We start from the raw sequence: 8,340 nt of genomic DNA on the forward strand, positions 1-8,340 counted from the left end.
TTTTTCTCTCCCTCTAACTTATCTTCCCTCTTCCATTCTTTCCACCTGCGTGAAAGAAGGGATGGGAAGTGAAGAGGCAGGATGTGGTTTATTATAGGACACATAATAAGAGAAGTATAGAGCATGGAGGACTGAAATTAGGTCTTGGTCTTGGTTTAAAATCTCTACTGAGTTTTAAAAAAATGTTTTTGTTGTTGTTAAAATCCCTCCTGCTTTGGTTAAAGAGAGAGGTTCATCCAATGTTTTCTTTCCATTCTGTCGCATAGTAGTCTTTAGTTAGTCTCCCAAATCAATAGCCTTCAGAAACTTTTCATTTCCTACAGAAAACAACCCAAACACATATGTATGAACTGGCAAAACAGCTATTGAAAGATCCAATTTTGTGTGCACAATGATTAGGGGTGAGTTGTTTTCTTTTGCTTCGTTTTTGGTCTTCATGCAGAGAACCTAAAATACAGTTTTAAAGGCAATGCAGGAAGAGTAGAAAACATGAGGATCTTGAATCAGATACGTATGTTTGAATTCAAGCTTCATCACTTACAAAACTGTGATGTGTGATATTTTATATTATTGTGACCATCTGTGAACACTTCCTTCATCTGTAAATTTAGAGGGAAATCCCTACCTCAAGATTCTTGAGAGATTAAAAAGAATTTATGTAGGTACTTTCCCTAGCAAGCCATGTGACAAAGAGCAGTCGCTGAAGAGACCATTCACCTTCGAGGTTCTATTTACAACCTCTGGCATTTATACGGTTTTGCGACAACCCAAATTCCCTGCTCCACTGCCCTTTCTGAACTATGGTGTCCTACCTTCCAAACACTTAGAAAATGTGCTCTGGGTTCTCCTTTTCTGCCAATTAATAATCTTTCAAACGTAACAGCTCCCCCTTCCCCTTGGTCATGTGCTCTGTCATTCAGCCCTCGACATTCCAGGCAGGAGTTCTCTCTCCCTCTTTTGAACTCCCCAAACATATTGGTGTTATCATTCAATGAAAAGCTGAAAACTTGACTTTCAAACAAATATAATACGAACACAGTGTCAAAGATTTCATATATCTCACTAATCAATGAGTAAGCTGTTAAAACTGCTTCAAAGGAGAATATGAAGAACAGACAACACACAATCTGAAAGGGTGAAATAAATGTGCTAACAGATGCAAAATTGGTTAATATTCTGTAGGGCAATAAAACTTAAGATTGGACTTATTTCTTCTATTGGGTAAAATTGTATCTCAACTGAGCAAAGTCCTTTGCATTGATGTAAACAAGAGCCATTTGCATTATTATCAATTTTCTGTGAGTTAACTTCTCCCACCATAGAATTCCAGAATAGCCTAGTAAATAGAAAGTCAGTCAGAGACGCACACGCCTATAAAATCAGATAATTCCTACGTGGTCTACTAGACTAATGCTCTATACTTCACTAACGCAAGGACCCAGTAAATTCTGTTGTTCATTTTAAAATCTTTGACACATTTTCCTGACACATATGACAATTTATATAAGTCGTCTAACAGTAAGCTAATTAGGAGAGTGTTAGTGGAAATGGAGACATGTTTGATCAGGTCCCTGAGTTCTGACTCTCGTCTTAGTTTACCTATTTGTAAAACTGAGAGGGTATATATTTAATTACAGTGCTGTAGTCAGGTGGAACATTTTAAAATCTTTTATACTTTCCTTAGTTTACATGCTTTCTAATGGACTCTTGTGTTTCCAAGATGAATAAAAACAAATGTATTATCCTGCTTTTGTTTCCAATCTTTCTTCTATCCCTCCCCACTTGATTATTTAAAATATCAGGTGTATGTAGCGTGAAGGGAATTCAAACTCAGCAGGGTCTCCAGAAGGCAAGTGAATTTTGTTTCCCAAGCCCAATACAATGTGCAGCTCAATCGAAATGGTCAAAATCTGGCAAACCAGAGAAATAAAGACTCCACATTAGAGATTCCACAGTTTGATTAACTCCATATTAATCCCTTCTGGGAACTTTTTGAAACTTTCTCTTGTAAGGCTATCTTTTAGGGGAAAAAGCAATAAAAATACATTTTCCACAAACGGTATGTGTGCACTTGAAAGAGGTTGTTTTAAGAGCTCCTGAAAAGAGAGACTGGGACAGCTTAGGCCATAAAGAAGATAGTCTGTGATGGCAGTTATTTGCACAAAGTCATGGAATTTTCTCATAAGCTAGAAATCAATGGAATAAAGACTTCTGCAACTGAGTTCCACTTACTCAAAATAGGTTAGAAATTGGCTTGAAAAGAGAACAGTTTCTGAAATAAACATATAATGTGGAATTAGTATCTGCAAGTCTAAGTTATATTACTTGAAGCATCTTGGAACAGTAGCCTCTTTTTTTTTTTTTTAAGTTTTGTAGGTCAGTGTTTCTCTCATTTTAATGAGCTTACAAATCACCTTGGGATCTGGTTAAATGCAGATTCTTATTCAGTACATTTAACATATGAAAGAATCACCTGGAGCAATTGTTAAAGCGCAGATGCCTGGGCTCCACCCCCAGAGATACAGTCAACCCTCCCGCATCCCTAGGTTCTGAAATCCTTGAATTCAACCCACGGTGGTTCAAAAATGTTTGGAAAAAAAATTCCAGAAAGTTCCAAAAAGCAAATTTTGAATTTGCCATGCACCAGCAGCTATTTACATAGCATTTACATTGTATTAGGTATTATAAGTAATCGAGAGATGATTTAAAGTGTACGGGAGGATGAGTGTAGGTTATATGCAAATAAAGTCATCTCTCAGTATCCTTGGAGGATTGGTTCCAGGACCCCTAAGGATACCAAAATCCGAGGATGCTTACATTCCTTATATAAAATAGCACAGTATTTGCATATACACACCCTTCCATATATTAATACTTCCAATCATCTCTAGATTGCTCATAATACCTAATACAATGTAAATGTGTGTAAATAGTTGTAACTACAATGTAAATGCTATGTAAATAGTTACCAGCACTTGGCAAATTTCAATTTTGCTTCTTGGAACTTTCTGAAATTTTTTTTCAAATATTTTCTATCAGAATTTGGTGGAATTTGCAAATGTGAATGCAGGGATATGGAGAGCTGACTGTACTATGCAGAAAATATTTCCCTTCTCTTCTAGGATTTTTGGCTGGTCTAGTAACTGAAGTGACATAGGAAAGGTTAACAGGAGAAAAGCTGATTTAATTTCATACATACAGGAGCCCCAATGATATGAGGCTCAGGGGCAAAGTGGCGAATTGAGGCTTATGCCATCCTGAGCTCAGGAATGGGATAGGGGCCTAAGGCTTCAAAGCGGAGGTGTGTAGTTCACAGGAGGATAAGAAGAGAAGTTTGGTAATTAGAAATTTGCCCTGCCATGCAAATAGGTCTTTCAGATAGAAAAGTTACATCTGGTAATAGTTTTTTGTTGTTGTTTTTGTTGTTGTATTTGTTTGTTTGTTTTTTCTGGTACAGGCTCCCTATCAAAACTCTTTTGGGTAGTTATGGGAGAGGTAAAAACATTTTTTTTCCTGAGTCAGCTGGGTCTTGATTGCCTTCAGATCAAAATAATTCACATGCCAAAGAGGCATATTTTGGGATGGCGTATTCTGCTTCCCTTCAACATCTAACTTTAGAGAGATTACATTTTTTCTCTTTTATTAGACATGGTGCTATCTTTTCATGCTAACAGGAAGACTACCTATCATGTGATATCTTAACTCCAGAATCTACAGACTAAATATAAACAATCACTGGCTGATTCTCCAGTCAAGGAGCAACTTCTAATCCTGTTTTCTCTATTTCTTGTTTGGAACTTTAAATCTCCTTTTTCATGCTTATTTACTAGTCTTTCATATTTTTCATCTATTAATCTCTGTTTTATTGACTCAGGAATATTCACTTATATTTTTTCTACCTTTTCTTTCTTCATTTGTATCTAATTTTTAATTTAGCCCCATCCCTTGAGTGTTGAATGATGTGCGATTTTTTTTATTAGTTATCTATTATATACATATTAGTGTATATATGTCTATCCCAATCTCCCAGTTCATCCCACCACCACGCCTCCCCCAAAGTGCAATATTTTTAATGAAAAGTTCTTGATTTTAATATAGTCACAGTTGTCATCTTTGTCTTTATAGTTGGATTTTTCACTTTTAATTTAAAGTTCTTTTCTACCTTTAGTTCCTAAAGATATTCTTCATTGGTATCCTTTAAGTGTTTTTACTTTGTCTCCTCCCTGGAAACACTTCAAGGTCAATTCAGTACAATTCAATCCAGATGACCACATTAAAAAAAAAATCTGCTGAGGGAGTACTACAGGGGAGTGGTTAAGCAGCATTAAGCAGTGGGATTTCAAAATGAAGCTTTGAAACCATATACAAGCCCCTGTGCTCTTGTCCTTTGAGGTTAAAGGCTTTTTGCTTTAGCATCCCAGGCCTCCTCTGAGTCTCAAAATGTTGACTCAAGAGTTAATGATTAGGAATTGTGAAGACATAGACACAAAGAACAGCTGTTGGTCCAGGAAACTAGTAACAATTTAGACTATAAACCAGCCATATAGCAGAGTCACTGAACTCCCAGCTCCCTGAAAGATAGATGTAAAGGTCTGACACACATTACTAACTTTCTACAGGAAGCAGATGCCCACCAGATGAAAACTGCTGACCACAAACATGGAGACCCCAGACTGACTGAAACCAGAAGACGCGTGGTGCTCAAAATTTCACCTTGATGCCAACCAATCTGAGAATTGTTCACAAGCTCATCACACACCCTGGAGCCCCTCCCTCACACTGCCTTTAAAAGCCTGTGCCTTTAAATACCATATTAAGATGGTTTTTTAAGGGCACTAGTCCGCCATCTTCTTGGTTAGCTAGATTTCTCTTTTATCTTCTTTGCTGTTGTTGTTTAGCTTTCGCAAATAAAGTCACTCTCCTTGCCTCAACACCTCGTCACTCAATTTATTGGCCTGTCCTGTGGGGAGTAGCTGATCCTGCATTCTTCCCATGAAGATATCAGGCTCCCTCTTTGAGAATTCAGGCCTGACCTTTCAAAGGTGATAGTAAGATAGTAAAGAAGCTGTGGGGTGGGGGGGGGGAGGTTGGCAGGCAAGAGAACCAGACTCTGTGGAAATCTGGGGAGCAGGACCAGCTACATAATTTACAGGACCCAGTGAAAAATGAAAATGAGGGCCCTTTGTTCAAAAAGCAGGAAGAAAGTGCTGTTAAAATTATGAAAATATACCCATATGAGTCTGGGTTAAGGGCTCACGCCCACCAAGACTCCCACCCAACTTACCCTGACACTGTCAGACTGCCAGCCTGGGGCAGGGACAACAGACACTGTGCCACAGCCGAGAGGCACCAGGGTTATGCTGCTTAACTACCTCTTCCCCAGACCTCCCAGGGGGCTTACTGCTGAGGCAGGTGTGAGAGGGGGGTGGGGAAGGATAGCAGGGCAGGTTGCCAGCTGAAGGGTACATTGGCCGCTGAAAACTCATCTCTGGGTGGCGGGACCTGTGAGAGCCAAGGCTTCAACGAAAGCCCCACATCTACCCATGTTCCATGTCCTACTGGACCTCACAAAACGTGTGTAAAGGTAAAACTATTAAGAATTTCAAGAGAGCAATTGCAGAGCATTAAACCCCAGGAGCAGGACCCTTCTGAGTGTGGGTTCGGGGGCAGTGAGCTGCGTGACTGCATAGGTCTCAGGCCCATGAATCTGGCCCATTTAGGGAGCATAAATCGTATTCAGAATCTTGTGGGAGAGATACTGGCTTGGTCTCTCCGGTGATGAAATGTCACCTGCAGCTCCTCTAGCTGCTCCAACCTGTAGCTGAACAGTGACTGCAATATGGGCCTTTAAAATAAGAACTTTAAGCAGATGAATAGAAATTGAAAGATAAATTTGAAGCTAAAGATGAGGCAATAAGGAATGAACAATAGAAATGAAATATGTGTGGTATATGCCCTAGAATCCAAAGCTACATAAATGCCCACAAAAAGGGTGTGACCCTCAAGGACTCAGGTTACTTTGCTGGAATAAGAACATTTGCATTGAGCTTTTGAAGAGATTTACAGAAAGTCCACTAATAATGCCAAGGCCTGGACCCCAACCGTACCTCATCGAATTTCCAAACCTTCCTTCCAAGGTTTTCCTGGGACAGCACTCAGGACTAAAAGTTACTGGTTTACAAGACCATGGGCCAATGATTCTCTTTTTGAAGGTGGTGGTTTTATTCTGTTAATGTAGCTGGGGAGGTTACTGGGGATGAAAATATCTGAGGAAGTGATGATTCCATGGCTTCTGTCTTAGGAGGTTAAGACAAAGTCTGTGGCTTCTGTAGCAGAGAAAATGAAAAAAAGTAGAATCGGAGCCCTGTAGAATTCAGAGGGGAATTGAGAAGGAAAGAACAGCTCAGAAAAGGAATCAATCAATCATCTTCTGAGGTAGACTTATGCAGCAAAAAATCACCCTTCTGGATTTTGAATATTGGTGGCTAGGTTCATCTCAAGAAACTCGAGTTCTCTCTGCCCTTGGAAAATGATCATTTCTGGTTCCTAAGGAGATTGGAGTATTGATAACCTGTCTTTGTAAAAATCCACTTAAAAGTTTCACCTCCTCAGTAGCACCTTCGATGTCCAACATTTATTTTAAAAATATATTAGAGCAATCCAAATCATACAAAAGAATATGGCATATAACCATGAAAATAAAAAGGGAGACGTCTGGTTTTGAATAAGCAAGCAGCAGGTGGCCATGGACTGAGGTGTGAACAAAGAATCCAGCTAGGATAGATCACCTTGGGCTTCACGTCTCCCTCAGCTCTGCGAGTGACGATTCTCGGAAGTATTTGCTTTTCCTTCTCTTCCGCCACGTCTTCAGTTTCTCCAGGGGCGCGATCGTACAATGCCCCTGCCCTGTCCTCGGCCTTGCCATTGACGGGGAAGAGCCAGGGCGTCCCAACTTCAGAGTCCGGGAGTGAGCTGCGGGAGGCGCGGGGGAAAAAAGTCTGAGTTCTAAATTCATCCCTAGAAATCGGTGTAGGAGACCCTAACGGGTTGAATACCAAGTTCCTGAGAAAGGGTTTCAGAGCTTCGGTTTTTGAGTAAATTACAAAAGTGCCGAAGCCTTAGAGATTTGCTCGTAGGCAGCAATCTTGAGAAGGAAATGTGGGGCTGACTCAGAATGAAAGAAGGAAGTTAGTGGGAAAGGGGGAGAGGGAAGAATCGACAGGCTTGAGCGTCTATCAATCTATATACAAATTGGTAAGGTAGAAGAAAAACTCTAGAAACAAAAAGCAGAGTGGCGCAGCGGAAGCGTGCTGGGCCCATAACCCAGAAGTCGATGGATCGAAACCATCCTCTGCTAGGTTTCTACTCCTTTTCCAATATTGGACCAACACACGTTATTCTCTTCATCAAACTCCCAAGATTCCCACAGGAACACCAGGCAGAGGCAGGTAAATTCAAACACTCATGACAGTGACGCTACTGATTTACATTTCTTGTTTTCTTTTGGATCTTGATGAAAATTGACCTCTATCAAAAATGTGTCTTTAAAAAAAAAATGTGTCTTTATCAATGTTTATAACGCTCGCAACATATTGGGAAACAATGCAACATCTTAATTATCGTCTGTGTGCAGTGACTCTATCACTGCATTTTTGCCTATGCAGATGTGTTAACAAGCCTTGAAACGGAGCAGGACTCTGCGGTCTTCCCCGCCCCTCCCCATGCCCCCCCGCCTGCCTTTTGTCTGTAGAAAAACTAGCCAAAGAATAAGTGTAATCAGAGAAGTGAGAAAATGCAGAAGCAAAGGAAAGCAGTCAAACAGGACAAAATAATAATAGTTTAGTCATTAAACAAAGTCAATGACTTTTAGTTCCTCCTCAAGGGCAATAGGTAATATTCTGAGCCACATCCTGTGAGCTGTCTTGTAGGTACTGAAATCCCCACCAGGTGGAAGAAGTTAACTACCTGATGACCAGACTGTACCTACGACATAACCTGCCACAATTCTGAGAACTGACCTCAAAGAAATGGGAAAAAATCGGCCTTGCAACTAAAGATTGGCTGTACTCAAAACAATCAAGATGACACTGATCAGACCAACCACGACCAATTTCAAGATGACTGTCAGAGCTAACAGCGCTATTTCTGCATGTACCGCCCTCCCTCCGCCTATCCACCCCTGAAACCCCCCCCCCACCTTTAAAAGCTCTTGGCCACTGATTGTCAGTGGGGGGAGTCGGCCTTTGGACAGGAGTCCGCCCTCTCCCCTGGTTGCCGGCCTCCGAAATAAAGCAAACTTTCTTTTTCACCAACCTTGCCTCTCAAGTATTAGGGCAGCGG

This window comes from Eschrichtius robustus, chromosome 12 (assembly GCF_028021215.1).
Source record: "Eschrichtius robustus isolate mEscRob2 chromosome 12, mEscRob2.pri, whole genome shotgun sequence".
Taxonomy (NCBI): Eukaryota; Metazoa; Chordata; class Mammalia; order Artiodactyla; family Eschrichtiidae; genus Eschrichtius; species Eschrichtius robustus.